Raw genomic sequence first — 17,124 nt, forward strand, 5'->3', positions numbered from 1 at the left:
GTTACATCATATAAGTGTTTATAATCAACTGATATATGGTTTCTTTGGCTGCTATAGGCTAACTTACGTTTATTTGACAAACTAAATATATTTTCAAAAGCTCACAAAGTATTGCAATCTGTTCTTTTCATTTCATTATTTTAACTGACCTTACTGCTGCAAGGAAACTGAAATATAAGTAAGGGCACTCGTGAGAGGCCCCTGCGGTGAGCGGGCCTGAGACAGCTTTATGAAACTGAACAGAACTCAACTTGTTGTGCAGACAGTCCATGACTGCAGAGCTCTGAGCTGTGTCACTTTCACAATTACTTCAGGGGCTCCCAGTTGTGAAGTTACTTTGTGCAGCTGCCTGCATACAGGGAAATGCAGAGCAGCCTCTCAGCTAAACTAACAGTTACAGGCTGAATGAAGACGTGCGTTTGGCATCCGGTGCTGCAGGAGACAGTACGTTGAAGATGTGGGGATTTGTAGTCTCTTTACCAGGCAGCTGCAGTAGTGTGGCATCCAGCACTGCATTTGATAGTCCGGCACGATATAGCGTGTAGAAGATCTTGCCCCTCCTCCTCCAACTGCAGACAAACAGGTCTCCTGGGATATGTAGTCCCTTTACCAGGCAGCTGCAGTGGTGTGGCATCCAGCTGCATTTGATAGTCCGGCACTATAGAGCATGTAGACGATGTGACCCCTTCTCGTCCATCAGCAGACAAGCAGTTATCATGGGACTAATAGTCCCTGTAGCAGGCAGTCTGTTGACTGGGTCCAAACTGGGGTGGCGTGGTGGGCAAAAGAACGATGGATTTAACCCAGATCTTTTGACTGGGGGAGAATGGCTGCATTGACAGCATTCCGTCCATCATTTGTTTGCGTAACACTTTTCACCCTAATTTGGATGGGTATGCCCAGACGTGGGTCCCTTGCTCACCATGCCACTGGATTCAAGCTAGCCTGGCTGAAGAAGGGTGACATACCTGAACCGGTCCCGGGATGCTTGTTTCCGGTCCAGGGAGGACCTGACCTGGCAGTTCGGTCTGGATTGTTCCCATGGGGAACAGGGTCAAGAGTGATTTGCGTATGGATGGGACTAACTGGGGTGGCATAGTGGGCAAAAGAACTATAGATTTAACCCAGATCTTTTGACTGGGGGAGAATGTTTGTATTTGTCAGCATTTCGTCCATCATTGTTTGCGTAAGTCTGTTGACAGTTCGCATGGCTCTTTGTTGATAATTAAAGCTTGGCACAGTGGGGTGCTCTCCAGATCAGGCCGAACAGGGTTTTTCAGGTGGTCAGTCATAGCTCTGATCCTGTGCTTTCCTGTCTCCTCTGATTCCATACTCTTGCATGGACACATACTGACTGGGTTGTTACTACTTTGGCCTTTTACCATAGGAGAGCAGAGCACAGACAACACAGTCCCTAGAGACTGCCCCTTCCCTAGGGGCGATAGCCAGGCTAAGGTGTCAAGCACAGCAAATACATGCCTATAAGAAACACTTTGCTTCGGGGGCGTTCCCACCTCTGGTCCAAGGGTTCCTTTGCTATCAGTCCACTCTCTCAAACTCAGATGCCTTTCCCAGCACCTTTAGTACTACAGCTGCCTCTAGGCCTCCTTCCTGTCAAGTTGGTTCTCGCTCTTCCCACAACGTAGGATACAGAGTTGGTATACATAATACCCTACCAAGTGTCTTTTCAGTAACTGAAAGGGCTCCCGCACTACCGCAAATTCCCGTCTGTTGCCGCCGACCCCCGACGGCTGCTCCTCGGTGTCTGTTGGTGCCTGCCTACTGCCGCTGCCGCTGCCGCAGTCACTGAAAGCCTCAATCTTATTAAAGACATCATTACTCCTCCACTACTGTGACTTATAGTCATAATGCTGTCCTTGTTGTTCAGAAATAAAGACTTGATAATAATTCTGTGTTTGTCGGAAAACGGAGGACGTTATCCTGACAATAAATGCGTACATTAAATAAAGGTATACTTATCTACACTAATCGTAGGCAGAGACATAATGCCATAATTACTGATAAACAACATAAGTTTGAGACTCTTACATTGATTCAGCACAAGTATTATAAATTAAATTAAGCTATAAGATATTTAGGGCTAGTGCAAAATATATTATTGTTTAAATCAAATGCTTTATGGAGAAATATTAAATATGAATGGCTATATATTTAACAGAGACAAATCCTGTGACATAAATTTTAGTGTCATATTTTACTAAGAAAATAATTAAATTAAATGTGCAAAGGTTTAAAAGAATATCAGGGATAATTGATGTTTTGATAATAAAATGTTTTGTTTGTGTATGTATTATGGTCTTGAAGATACGGTCTTATGTGAAGCAAGGTGAAACATATGATAACTGTTTGACTATCGGTCTTATTTGGATTGAAGATATTGTTTATAACAACCCAGTAATCATGTAAACAATATTGTTGTGTTGCATAAACTAGGGATCTGGCCAAGCTCAATAGGCTTTGTTTTTCCCACGCACGGGTGCCTGGACTAAGCTCAGTGCTCCATCGCTTAAACAGAATTCCAAGTTATTGTACTTCTTCTAGGTGCTACACTATGAGAGTGTGGAGTAGCTAACTTGCCTATAGAGTTTCTTGGACCTTGGTACACTGCATACGTATTCACATTTCAGAAGCAGTGACTATCAGACTTAAGTTAAGAAAGAGTGTTCCTTTGGAAGGAAAACACACATCAGCTGGGCTTAGATCTGCTCCTCTCTGATTGGCTCTCAACATAGGAACGGATGCTGCAGCCGTCTGGCAGGAGCTTTTGTGGTAAATTGGGACGAAGACCTCCCTAATTCAGTGGTCAATTCATGAGGTACATAGAGTGTTAATGACTGACTTTTACTCTACAGTGGGGTACTTCCCATTAATCCGTAGACATAACTGCTATGAACTAGATTGATAAAAAGATTCCAACAAGACTACATATATATTTTTCACATTCACTGTCAGACCTTGAAAGGCAGATATCATGGAGCTGGTAGCAGACTTGTGTCGCCTTGTGTGGTAGCAAAGTTATTGTTTGGATAAATTGAAACATTCATGAGTTCTCAGAAAGATAATGACATGCTGCACATCGACCACACACAGACAGGATAACGTGTTGGGAGTTTACAACAGTTGTGTGTCTAGTTATCTATTTGGGAAAAAAATATTGTCTGTGATAGCCATATAATCATGTAAACAATGTTTAGGTAATATATGTATTTGTATTTTTCAGATTGAAGATTGTTCTAATAAAATATATGTTCTTTAGGATATAGGACAATGCAGTTTCCTAAATTAAATAAGCATTTTGAGACCAGATGTTCAAGATTTCTAGTCTTTAAGACATGTAGCTACACAGAGATTTGGTCGCTCAGGAAAGGCAGGATAATCCACTGGTGTTAAAAATGTTTTGTCCAGCTGGAAATTGAGAACAGAATTCCAGGACAACACTGCCTAGCCAACACAGCCAAAGGATTGCTGTCTGGAACGCAAAAGCTTGGTCAATTAGACTTGATAGACCTATCAGAGAGAGAAACTGTTCATGTAAGGATCTTTAATGAAACAACAGGAATCCTTAAAGGATAAATTGGTAGAAGAGGTTATCCCAGAAGAACTAAAGCAGGCGAAGAAGAGGCCAAGAATCATAGAGACAACCTCCTGATCCCTAATGCATGAGTAAGAGAAGAAAGCATGGCCGTGGTTCTCATGTATAATCCATTAGCAAATTGTATTAAATGGAAATCTATGAAAAATGACCTAGACTCCCTTGTAGAAAGCTCCCAGTGTATCAAGTACATTATTTATTGGTTTTACAAAAAGCAAACTCTCACTTTAGGAGTAAAAGCAAAAGGTCTGTTGGGCAACGTGTGAAAAATGGCAGACACTCACCAAACTTTAGGTGCTTTTAGAGGAGCTCCTGTTGCTCCTCTGAAGACACAGGGATAGCCAGGTTGGTGGAGATCGCTAAATATGGTGGACGGTAGACCAATGGGGTAGTGGAAGTTGTTACGCCTGTTCCTCTGGCAGCCCATGGACCCCTGTCAAACTATAAATGAGCGGGACATTCTTCAAATGTAACTTAACATAGAAAAATCACTAAAGAAAGGCGGGTTGGATTTAGGGCACTCTATCAAAAATGCAACAAAGCGTTACACCAGCCAAACCAAAGGCCCACCCACCAGCCTTGTTTAGAGTTGGACAGGTTGTCAGCCTTTCATCGGAAATCCCATTGAGTCTGTCGATGGAAAACTTCTTCCGATGAAGAAAGGGCTCGAAGAAAACCCATCAGACATTATTAGATAAAGCAGTGCTATATAAGAACCGTAAAAAAATAAAAATGTGTATTTGCCAAATTCATGTTTAAATCCCTGTGGTATTTTTATGGATTATTAACAAGAGGACTGCCAAGATACAGACATATTTTAGCTTTCCTAAATAAATCAGGTATTGATTGGGTGAAAAAGACTGAATTAAGTTCCCAAAACAGCCGAGAATCCCAGATCTCAGTATTATTGGTAGCACTTCTCTCTTCATTAACACAGAAGGAGAGGTAGAACCACCTCAAGCAAAGAACCGCTTCTCACTCTGAGAGAAGGCACACTGGTGAGAATAGCCCCCTCTGATACCACCTGCACTAGACTCCCAGCTTTTTAACATGTAACATCTAGCCATCATTGTGTACATTTCATAGCATCATGATTGTTTTTGCTGTATCATAATTTAGTTCATGTTAATGTTAAAGTAAATCCTGGTACACACCTCTGTAGTGTGGTTTTTAAAGGCTCTTGGATGTCCATACATGGGTGGTGTTTGGTTATGTATAATTTAATACAGATCTATAAAGTATTGGGTTTCAAATGTATAATGCCACTAATGGAAGTATAAACCCTTTGTTCCTAAATATATATTCTCCAGTTTAGAACATGTTGCTGTTAACATGAAAGTAAAGTGAGTTTGACCCTGGAGCAAGCCCCTGGAGTTTGTTATGTATATGGATGGGTGTGCTGAAGAGCAGTCTTGTTGCTGTTCCTCATTGGCTGGGTAGTGAGGGTTTTTCCCCTGTGTGTGTTCGCTGGTGGCTCCGGAGGGTTGCCAACCCACTGAAGCTCTTCACACATTCAGTGCAATGGTATGGTTTTTCCCGTGTGTGTTCGCTGGTGGTTCCGGAGGGTTGATAACTGACTGAATTTCTTCATACATTCACTGCACTGGAATGGTTTTTCCCCTGTGTGTGGAGGATTGGCAAGCGGACAACGTTTGGTGTGAAGACACAAACAAAGGACTACGGCAACATAGGAGCTGAGCAGAGGACATTGTAAATGACTACAACTATCATTAGCCGCGCTGGAAGCCGCAGGTGCAGCTGCAGCTCTGTGCTCCAAAAATGAAAATGAGTGAGCTGACCCGAACCCGGTCCGGTGGAACCTGACCTGCCCCGGACCTTCCAACTTTGCCGAGTCATTGTCGGGGGGCTGGTCCCAAGCACTGGCATCAAAGACATCGGGCTGCCACACCGCCGCACCACCTCCTACCTGTTGGCCGATGGCTGCCTCCTGTTGACGGCTGCTGTTCCAGTGTTTGAATGCTGTTTGACTCCAGCATTCGTTGCCTGACATTCGCTGCCTGTCCCGCATTGCGCCGCGTTGTTTCAGGACGGCGGCAGCTGTAAGGAGGTGCGGGTGGTTCCCTTGTGCGCACCACTAGCAGACAGGCTGGGAGGTAAGCCTTAGCACCACAGCAGTGCCTCGTTGTAGCTTGTTGCTGCTTGTTGTCGAACAGTGGGGCAGTGAAGTGCGGCAGTGGCAAGGGGGAAGGTCGCCCAGAGACTTGTTTTAATGAGGATGGTGCCATGGTATGAGCTGGATTTAAAGTGTTGAGTTCTACTACATAAAAGGGTGAGCTCTGCTTTGCTGACTCCAGGGACTTGGCCAGGAGACACTACAATCCCCAGCGTTCCTTGCTTCACGGGGGCGCCGCCTGCCAGCTGGGGCTTCCGCCGGGAGGCGTACTTGTGCAAGCCCTTCCTTCGGCAGAGCGGAGATCACTTTAACCACCTTCGGGGGCTTACCATCATCTCGTTGCTGTGTCTCCAGGACTCCAGCCCTCCCTGCCTGCCCCCGCCGCCGCAAACCCCTCGCGGCCGCCGAGAGGGGCTGAGCAGGAGACACTACAATCCCTAGCGTACCTTGCTTCACGCCGCCTGCCAGCTGGGGCTTCCGCCAGGAGGCGTACTTGTGCAAGCCCTTCCTCCCGCGTCGCGGGACATGCCGGGCTGAGCCCGGGCATAGGGCGGGCCGTCTGTGGCCGTCTGGGGACGGAACGGGCCACCCCCCGTGGTCTTGCTGAAAGGTACTGTAACAGACTGGATATGGAATTGTAATAATTGCATTCTGGGAACACGGACAGAACATTGCTCTGGTTCTAATTACCCTGCATCGAACTGTGCAACGCTAGATAGCAAGAGGGCTTGAATTATTAATATAGCTACTTGTAAAACTATGGCGACGAAACCCAAAACTCGCTCGGCGAAGAGTAAAGCTGGAACACCTCTTAAACCAAAAAATCCCGACCTAGGCCCTGGTGAAACACCCATCCATAAAGCCACTCCAACGGTCATTGACCTAATGCTACGAAAGGTCGCTGGGGATATTGAGCGTGCGGAGAGACGTATATCAATGACTTTAACTTCCCTGCCACTTACACCAACTCAAACTGAGGATGCAATCCAAGGTGATAGATCACCTGAAGGGACCCGTGAAAACTCGCTAGACACTATCCCATGTGCACAAATAGTAGCGGAGGACCAAGCACCTACAAATATAGATACAAGCATAACACTTAAACCACCTTCCAAAAAACGTCAACACAAAATCAGACAAACAAGGGCTAAGAAAAAGAATAACAAATGCAATAAATCGAAAGATATAGAGGAGGAAGTCCTAATAATAGAATCTAAAGCCGCCCCACTTCCTCCAAGGTGGCTTGACCCTATAATTTTAGAGCTACAAAAGCATCTGGAGACATTTATAACTAGTTTAGTCAAACCACTAGTAAGTAAGATAGATAAAATAGCTAGCGAATTGCAAAGACAGGGCAAGGCAAGGGAAGCCCCAATAACAACACAAAATGGTAAAGGGGCTTTAACAAATACTATTCCAGCCCAATGACCAGCACCATCCAATAGCTGTGTTAGCCACGATCAATGCACCATTGCTCAGGTGCATGTTGCGACTGATGGGGCAATAGCAGAACGGGGTGGGAGTGTTAAGACACATGAAAACTCGAATAGAAATAACACTCAAAGACAGGGCGGGGGAGGGCCAAGGCAGACAGACAACATTGGCACCTCATATCAGGCAAAAAATCAACACCATTTCACTGAGCACAATACTAGAGCACAAGGCCCACTCTCATGTGTAAATCTTCCCCCGGAAGCAAGCCCTTTTGTCGTTATTTTTCCAGGGGTCCCAGAGCTAGGACGAGGGCAGAGAGAAACTTTCACAGAATTAAAACAAAAGATCTCAACCTGGTTAAATATTCATAGACCCTTAAAGGGAGGAAGAGGGGGAGATTCTAAATTTAAGGAGAGCACAGTGGGTAGGAACCAGAAAGAAAGAAATAGAGGGGAACTGTGTCATCGCCAACTTCAGGGACCCGAATCTTGTGGAGTATATATTAACCAATGATAATAGAAACACCACTAGCACTATAAGGACCATGCCTTTAGCATATTTTTACCCTAGGAAATTGATGACACGCCAACCAAACTTTCACTTCATGGGGAGAAATAGATTCATAGAGGGATACGACCCTAGGCCCATGGAGTACGGCATGCAAAATATAGCATACCAGGGAGGTCCCCAATGGACAAATAGATACAGCCCCTTACAATACATGGATGAAAATGAATGACTGAGGGAAGTAGAGAAGGTTAAGGGAGAAACGATTGTAACACTGGCAAGAGGGGAGGGGGTGGAGGAAAATGAAGCCACCCTAAACATGGCAGAAACCCCAAACTCTGAAGCAATAGAAATAGGGAGGGCTGGCAAGGAAACAATAATTGATCCAAATCATATCATAGGGATTGCGAATAGTGGTGAAGTTCAGACACGAAAAGTGAATATACGGACATGGAATGTAGCGGGGTTAGCAGGTAAATTTGATAACCCTGAATGGAGGAATGAGATCCGGGGCTTTCATATCCTGGCATTTCAGGAGACATGGGCAGTCAGTGCCGTTCCATACCAAATAGAGGGATATAAGTGCTTTTTTGTGCCCGCACAAATAGACAGGCCGGGAAGAGCAAGAGGAGGGTTGGCGCTCTATGTTGATCTAACATTAGAAGGCAAATGGACTGTACCATCTTGGACATCATTTACCTTGCAATCCGCTATATTCCAGAGTAGAGAGTTGAGGGTGCAGTTTTTCAATTTTTATAATCCGGGGCCCATAGATGGAAAGAATGGCGCTCTCAGTGAATTAGATTAAAAACTTACACATGAGGCTGAGCTAAAGAAGGGGGGGGGGGGGGGTTCCAATGACGATAGTACTGGGTGACTTTAATTGTCACCTTTGGCCAGTTTTGCTTCAGTACTATCCATATTGGGACGCTCGCCCCTTTAATGAAGGGCCTCACTGAGAACATAATCAGGAGGGCACACAATTAAATGTAATGATAGAAGCCCATTCATTAGCACATACGATGGACCTAATAAACCCAGAGGTAGAGGGGACATACGTACCAACCTTCAAAGGCAGAGGGAGTTCTACCATAATAGACTACATACTAATATCCTCCTTTGCCAAAAATAGAATCGTGAGGGCTAAAACTAAATGGAGCCCCTTTAGTGACCATAACCCTCTCGTTCTGGAAATAAGACACACCTGTGGGGTGGGCAAACCCAAAGGGGGGGGAAATTAGCCTCCAAACGACAGACCAGGGAAGGCGACTTAAGTGGGCAAGGGTAGACTCTCAAGAGTTTTATAAATCTCTTGTCCAAAATGGAAGAAAAGAGATAGGAGACTGTCTGGACCCCCTAAAAGATGGTCCAGAATTAACGGAATCCTTTGTAACCCTTACAAGCATAGTGAACAAAATGCTGGAAGTCAAAGGCCTGAGGAAAGAGCAGAAGAACCCACGCTGGTTCGATGAGAGCTGCTCCAAAGCATTAAGGGATCTAAAAGCCTGTCTTAAAGTTAAATCAAGGAATAAGACAGACGTGGCCACTTGTAGATTAAAATACAGAACCAAGGTAAAAGAGCGGAAGAAGCTGCTTCAAGCAGAAGTGTCGGCAGACCTTAGAGAGGCGGGAGAAAACAGGGATTTTGCAGAATTCTGGAAAATTGTAAATCGACCCTGTTTTAATGAGAATTCTGCCCCGGTGATTAGTAATAACATCCTCCCAGAGGAATGGGCCAACCACTTTCAAGGGTTATACAACAAATCACACCTAGCAATTCAGGAGGGCGAGTGGCAGGGTACTCGGAGTGATAAAATAACCCTCTCGCTAGGTGAGATAATAAATGCAATTAGTGGATTAACCCCAAACAAAGCCCCTGGTCCGGATGGTACCCCACCGGATCTATATAGAAGTAATATAGATCTATGGGCACCAATTTTAACAAGGGTGCTAAATGCCGCTATCAAATCTGGCCTACCACGCTCCTGGTCCGATTGTACCCATATTTAAAAAAGGGTCCAGGGATGACCCAAAGTGCTATAGACCGATCTCGCTCATAGATGTTTCTGCTAAAATTATGGGGCGAGTGATTCTGAATAGGCTTATGGAGTGGACGGCGGAACATCATATATTGGCAGAAGTACAATACGGGTTTAGGGAGGATAGATCGACAAGTGACCAGTGTCTAAATTTGTATCTCTTGACAACTAAGTACACGAAAGCAGGCAGGGGCAGGGTCTATATGGCATTCATGGACCTAGCCGCGGCCTTTGACAATGTCAATAGGTCTAAACTATGGATCATGATGCATAATTGAGGTATACAAGAGGGGCTGATTAATATCCTGAAAGAGCCGCACTGGAACACCACGGCTAAGGTCCGTTTCAGCCCAGAGGGGAGGCGAACTGATCAATTTCTATGTTCAGGGGGAGTAAGACAAGGGTGCATATTAGCCCCTTTTCTTTTCTCCCTTTACATTAATGCCCTAGAGAGTGCCCTCTCCACCCTAGAAGTTGATTCCCCCAAAGTAGGACCGCGTCATGTCCCAGTACTATTGTACACGGATGACGTGGTCCTGCTGGCCAGGACCCCAAGGGCTTTGCAACTCCTGGTGGACGGATTCGTTAAGTTCATGGGGGACTTGGACTTGTCTGTCAACCTAACAAAATCCTTTGTCATGGTGGCCGGTAAAAAACCTACTAACAAGACCGTGTTCAAAATTGGGCCACAGACTCTGGGCAAAGTAAAGACCTTCCCCTACTTAGGGCTGCTAATGGATGGGGACATGCTATTTAATCACCTGCTCGAGGCCCATTGCACCAAGCTTGTGTCCTCAAATGGGGCGATTTTGAGCTTTGCCCGTAGATTGGGACGTTGGTGCCCAGAACAGATAATGGCACTATATGCCTCAATCAGTACAGCTAAGGCCCTATATGGTGCTGAGATATGGGGCTTTAGGGACTGTAAGCAACTTCAACAGCATGAAGATACATTTTTTCGGAGAATCTTAAAAGTTCCGCAAGCCATCCTTGCGGAAATTGCCCATGATGAATTGGGGATGCCATATATCTCTGACATTGTTAAACTAAGGCCAATTATGGCATGGATGAGAGCTTGGACTAATCCGGAGGCAGCTCTGACCAGGGAAATAATTACAGACTGCTTACAAAGAGACAAGGCCCTACAAATCCCTTGGTTGAAATATGTGAAAGATTCTTTGACAAGTATTGACCAGGGACAGATTTTTAATGACCCCTCCTTGATTGTAAATAGTTGTAAAATGAAGGTAAAAAAATTGCTTTTAGAAAAATATGTTGCTGACAGAAGAAGTTGTGGCCTGGCAAAGAAATCACGAGCAGCCTATGACCTTGTAAGAAATGGAGGGGGAATGGAATCATTTCTGTTTCTTATGTATAGCCAAAATGATTGGTTTTTAATGTGCCGTTTTAGGCTCAATTGGTTACCAAATATTTTAGCTTACCCTGCTGGTTTTACTGTATCAATTGAGCAGAAGGGTGCCTGCGGCTGCGACAATAGGTCTCCGCAGGACACCCTTCATTTTGTACTTTTATGTTCATTTTATAGCAACCCCAGACGATTGTTTTTGGTAGACATTTTAAAGAAGCAGAAATTCCGCCAAGCAAGAACTGCATTGTTGTTTTTACAGAAAGCCACTGATCCCCACACCCTATGTGCCATTTTAAGCTTTTTAAAAGTAGCAGTAAGATTGAGGAATACAAGAAATGAATTAGTGTTGTAAAATTATATGTGCCCCGCGAATCATATCCTCTCTTCTCTATCGCTGTTTTTAACATGTAAAGTTCAGGAATGAAATGTAATGAAATCTAATGAAATTTTATGTAATGTGCTTTTATGAGGAATTTTTATTCTTCGAAATAAAGATTTACTGACTGACTGACTGACTGAATTTCTTCATACATTCACTGCACTGGAATGGTTTTTCCCCTGTGTGTGTTCGCTGATGACTCCTGAGAGTTGAGGAATCACTAAAACTACTTCCACATTCATTGCAATGGTATGGTTTTTCCCCAGTATGTGTTCGCTGATGTCATTGGAGATGTGATAACCGAATGAAGCTCTTTACACATTCACTGCACTGGAATGGCTTTTCCCGAGTGTGTGTTCGCTGATGACTCCTGAGTTTTGAGGATTGACTAAAACTACTCCCACATTCATTGCAATGGTATGGCTTTTCCCCAGTGTGTGTTCGCTGATGTCATTGGAGATGTGATAACCGAATGAAGCTCTTTACACATTCACTGCACTGGAATGGCTTTTCCCGAGTGTGTGTTCGCTGATGTCTCCTCAGATGTGAGGAATCACTAAAACTACTTCCACATTCATTGCACTGGAATGGTTTTTCCCCAGTATGTGTTCGCTGATGTCATTGGAGATGTGATAACCGAATGAAGCTCTTTACACATTCACTGCACTGGAATGGCTTTTCCTGAGTGTGTGTTCGCTGATGACTCCTGAGTTTTGAGGATTGACTAAAACTACTCCCACATTCATTGCAATGGTATGGTTTTTCCCCAGTATGTGTTCGCTGATGTCATTGGAGATGTGATAACCGAATGAAGCTCTTTACACATTCACTGCACTGGAATGGCTTTTCCCGAGTGTGTGTTCGCTGATGACTCCTGAGTTTTGAGGATTGACTAAAACTACTCCCACATTCACTGCACTGGAATGGCTTTTCCCGAGTGTGTGTTCGCTGATGACTCCTGAGATTTGAGGATTGACTAAAACTACTTCCACATTCATTGCAATGGTATGGTTTTTCCCCAGTATGTGTTCGCTGATGTGATTGGAGAGTTGATAACTGACTAAAGTTCTTTACACATTCATTGCACTGGAATGGTTTTTCCCCTGTGTGTGTTCGCTGATGTCTCCTCAGATGTGAGGAATCACTAAAACTACTTCCACATTCATTGCACTGGAATGGTTTTTCCCCTGTGTGTGTTCGCTGATGACTCCTGAGATTTGAGGATTGACTAAAACTACTTCCACATTCATTGCACTGGAATGGTTTTTCCCCAGTATGTGTTCGTTGATGTGATTGGAGATGTGATAACAGACTGAAGCTCTTTACACATTCACTGCACTGGAATGGTTTTTCCCCTGTGTGTGTTCGCTGATGTCTCCTCAGATGTGAGGAATTACTAAAACTACTTCCACATACATTGCACTGGAATGGCTTTTCCCCTGTGTGTGTTCGCTGATGACTCCTGAGAGTTGAGGATAGACTAAAACTACTTCCACATTCATTGCACTGGAATGGTTTTTCCCCTGTGTGTGTTCGCTGATGTGATTGGAGATGTGATAACCGAATGAAGCTCTTTACACATTCACTGCACTGGAATGGCTTTTCCCCAGTGTGTGTTCGCTGATGTGATTGGAGATGTGATAACTGACTAAAGCTCTTCATACATTCAATGCACTGAAATGGTTTTTCCCCTGTGTGTATTCGTTTATGTACTTGGAGGTCTGATGACCGACTGAAGCTCTTCACACATTCATTGCAATGGTATGATTTTTCCCCTGTGTGGGTTCGCTGATTATCTTTTAGGTGTGTTAACTGACTAAAGTTCTTCATACATTCATTGCAATTGCACATTGCTTCTCCTGTGTGTGTTTGCTGATGGTTCCTTAGTAGCGATGACAAACTAAAGCTCTTGCTGCATGGGAATGATTTTTCTTTCTTGGTTAGTGTCTGTGGGTCGGGTTTATAATTGTCTGCATCCCATGACTGTGTTTCCTGAGGAGCTAACATGGTTGATGAAGCACTTGTGTTATTCTCACATTCCCGGTGTGTGTGTGGTATTTTGGGATGGTTTATTTCAGATTTCACAATGAAATAGAAGATTCAGCTACATATATTATTATCTTGGCAAGTAAAGCTTCTTTGTAGGTGGGTATGTCTTTAGATTGCATAATAGTTTTGTGTGTTACGGGTAAAGATTAGTCTTCCTTCTGGTCGATGCAAATTAGCACAGTCTGTTGTAGATCAAGGACCCTCTCTTTCCTTTACCCTTCAGTTGTCTGGCTCCACTCCCTTGTGTTTTTCTCGTGCTCATTTGGTTTGGCCAGAAAGAGTTTATAATACACTTAGCACGCTGAATGGTGGTCTGCCATCATTACAGGAAGCAGAGCAATGCTGTATCTACCTCATACCAAACACATGATCAAAGCTGGTGGTGCAGGCCTGTTTCTACAGGAGGTGGTTTGTCAGTGTTGTTGCCTTAATTTTCTAGAGGTCATTTCTTAGTCCTGTTGCGTGCATCCACTGATATGCTATGGACTGCTTCTTCCAGGATCTATCAGTTTATGTTCAGGGTCCTCAGTCTCTGACTGTGCAGATCTTTTCCTGAATATTGGAGCTTATTTTGTCCAACCACTTTTTTCAGAATTGCACGATTACTGTCATTCTTCACGATCCTTTGTGCATTCAAGGCAGGTTTCCTATTGGATGTAAAGAGATTTAAAATCATTAAATGGAAATGTAAGAGAATGTGAATACACAATATTTAACTAGTTGTAAAAGATATCTCTTCTTTACCATTTATGAAGGTTACCAAGGGCTATTTCACCATACACAGATATTTAACTAAATCTTTCATTGAACATGTCACTCTTACTTACTTCAGAAAAGGAGGTGATTTTCCAGTGTTCACAGAGTAACTTAGTACAGAAAGAGCACACATGGAGCGCCCACTCGCTAGAGGTACAGCGTTCGGAAGAAGCACATGGCCAAGATTTTATTTAAACAAGAAGGGATTGTGGAAAAAGAGATGGATCAGGATCTGCTGCTGTCACTTCAGTTTCAGGAAAAGTATAACAACGGTAACCCTTTCAAGAACGGTATCACAAACAAAACTCTCAGGAAGTATATAATAAAGGTAACGCTCCAGGAAGTATATAAGAAATGAAGCTCCATTCACTCTCTTCTTGACAATACTTTCCTGTTCACACTGGAGCAGCTGAAGTTCCAACTCCTGTCTTTACTTTTCTGTTTGTTAAGTTATCTTTGCCAGTTTCCTGGGGTTGGTTCAAGCATTTGTGGGAAGATTGCAGCATTGATTATAGAGATTCCATCGCAACCTGTAATATACCTGCAATATCTCTTCTGCAAATGCGTCTGCTTTTTGTCTTTTTCTACCTTACCATGGCATCTGGCTTAATGTTTTCCGTTTGGTGCCAGCATGCTACTCTGTGGGTCGGTGGAGCGTTGGCAGAATGGGACAAGATGTCTGTTGCTTGAGGGGGAGTGCAGAATTTACACCTTTGGGCATTTCTTGAAATCAGCTTCACCTTACTCCCTGTTCATCGCCTTCCATACTCCCTTGTGTCTGCGTACTCGCTCCACAGAGTTCACTCACAGCTAAAGCAGAGGAGTGACTCGATGCACACAGCAGACATCAGGTAATGATCTGACAGACAAACGGCCATGCTTGGCAGTACCAGGATCCCAAGCGTCAATAAAGAGGCTCGCCAGGGACATACAAACGGAGGATGTGCACAGGTAGCTACTAATGAGGTACAAACAGAACCTGTAGGTATATGCTCCTTTTTCGGTCTGTTTCAGGACTTTACTGGGCTGGGTATTGGTGTGCACTATATCTTATTCCTGCGGCTGATAGTAGCACTTGCTGCAGGGGTGTTAGCACAACACCTGGAGACTGCCTGCCTTGAGGGGAAGGTGAGGTTCCAGGCGCCAGACAATATCAGCAAGGGACATAAATGGATCCTATGAAACACAGCGGCAAAAGAGCCGGGTCTTCCACTGTTTCTGGATCAGTAAGTGATATTGACTCTTTCTACGGTTAGGAGGCATAGAGTTCCATCGGGTCGGAGCTAAGACATGGAAGGAGGAACCTCCCGTTCTGGCTCTGCTGTGACGAGTGATGTGGGCCAGGTTTAGATTGGCGGAGCGTAGTGTTCTGCGGGGCTTGTAAAATTGCATCCAGGCAGCTAGGCTGGGTTCTCCTTGCTTGCATAGGATTTTGTGTGAGATGGATAGAGCTTTGAAAGCTTTCCAATAGTTCAAAAGTTGGGAAGCAGAGCTGAATCCGTTCAGAACAGATTTCTTTGAGCCCAAATAGAGATATTTACAATAGTCCAGGAGCAAAATGACAAGGCACTGTACAATCAGTTGGCAGGATTGCCAGGAAAAGTGTCCTAATATTGGTTTGAGGTTCCTTAGGGTGCCAAAACAGTGACCTGCTAGAATCTGGACACCGGTTTCAAAGGATGAAGAGCTATCCATCCATACCCCAAGGTTTTCTACCACCACTTTATGTTCGACGGGTACATAGTATTTCTGGACATCATTGATCACTACAAAGATGGGTATGTCTGCCGAGCAGGAGTTAGGTTTTAAACAGTTGTTGTGCATCCATGCCGCCACCGCTGTTAGACAGTTTCTATATTTGATACAACCGCTGGTCAACTCTGCTGACAAGGAAATAATTAGCTGAGTGTCGTCTGCATACAACACTGGTGAGAATCCAAAGGAATTAACTACCTTTACCAGAGGTCTGACGTGAATAATAAAAAGGGTAAGACTGAGCTCCAAATCCCGAGGGATGCCAGGAGCCAGTCCTCTGTGTGATGAGACGATAGGGGGGTGGTATAACTTGAAAGGACCACTCCTTTAAAAAGGAAGTAAACCAGGCCAGACCTTTGCCCTGTACCCCCAGGTCAGTGAGGCGAGTTAACATTATTGCATGTGAGACAGTGTCGAAGGCCGCACTTCAATCTAGGAGTATCAGAGCCTGGGATTTCCCAGCATATACAGTACTGCAAAGGGATTCAGTAACTGTTAAAAGAGCAATTTCGGTGCTGTATGATCTAAATCCATTTTGGGAACAATCTAATATTTCATATTGTTCTAATATTTTGGTTAGGAGATTGTTTACATGTTTCTCTGCATCCTTGGACAGAAACGACAGAAGAGAAATGGGTCAATAGTTTTCTGGCTGAGTGGAATTTAGCGAAGACTTTTTTAGAAGAGGGATCACCTTGGTGTGTTTCCATGATATTGATACTTCTGCAGTGCTCAGCGTGAGTTTGGCTAATTCTAGAAATATGGGTGTGACGCTCTCCTGAAATTTCAAAATATAATCAGGTTTAAATGGGTCATCCGTAGATCCAGATTTCACTTGGCGCATTAAGGTGGGAATAGAATCTGCGTCAAGTAGAGCCAATTGGTCCAAGGGAGCCCATTGCGCGAGGTAGCTCCCTGTGTCAAGAGAGACAGGTCTGACTGTTTTCTCACCCCTGTTAAAGTAAAGATAAAGATCATTGACCAAGCTTGCTGCAGTGGCTGTTAGAAGCTTCCGATAATCCAGGAGTGGAGGTGGGTTTATTCAGGTGTTGACAATAGAGAAGACTTCCTCAGACGGCTTACTGCTGT

General features: G+C 44.2%; 1 pseudogene; it reads right to left on the reverse strand.

Annotated features, from left to right (window-relative positions):
* Positions 1-5,077: 5,077 nt before the first annotated feature.
* On the reverse strand, positions 5,078-13,482 carry LOC144821494 (uncharacterized; annotated as a pseudogene).
* Positions 13,483-17,124: the final 3,642 nt, after the last annotated feature.

This window comes from Lissotriton helveticus, chromosome 1_1 (genome assembly GCF_964261635.1).
Source record: "Lissotriton helveticus chromosome 1_1, aLisHel1.1, whole genome shotgun sequence".
NCBI classification, from domain to species: Eukaryota; Metazoa; Chordata; class Amphibia; order Caudata; family Salamandridae; genus Lissotriton; species Lissotriton helveticus.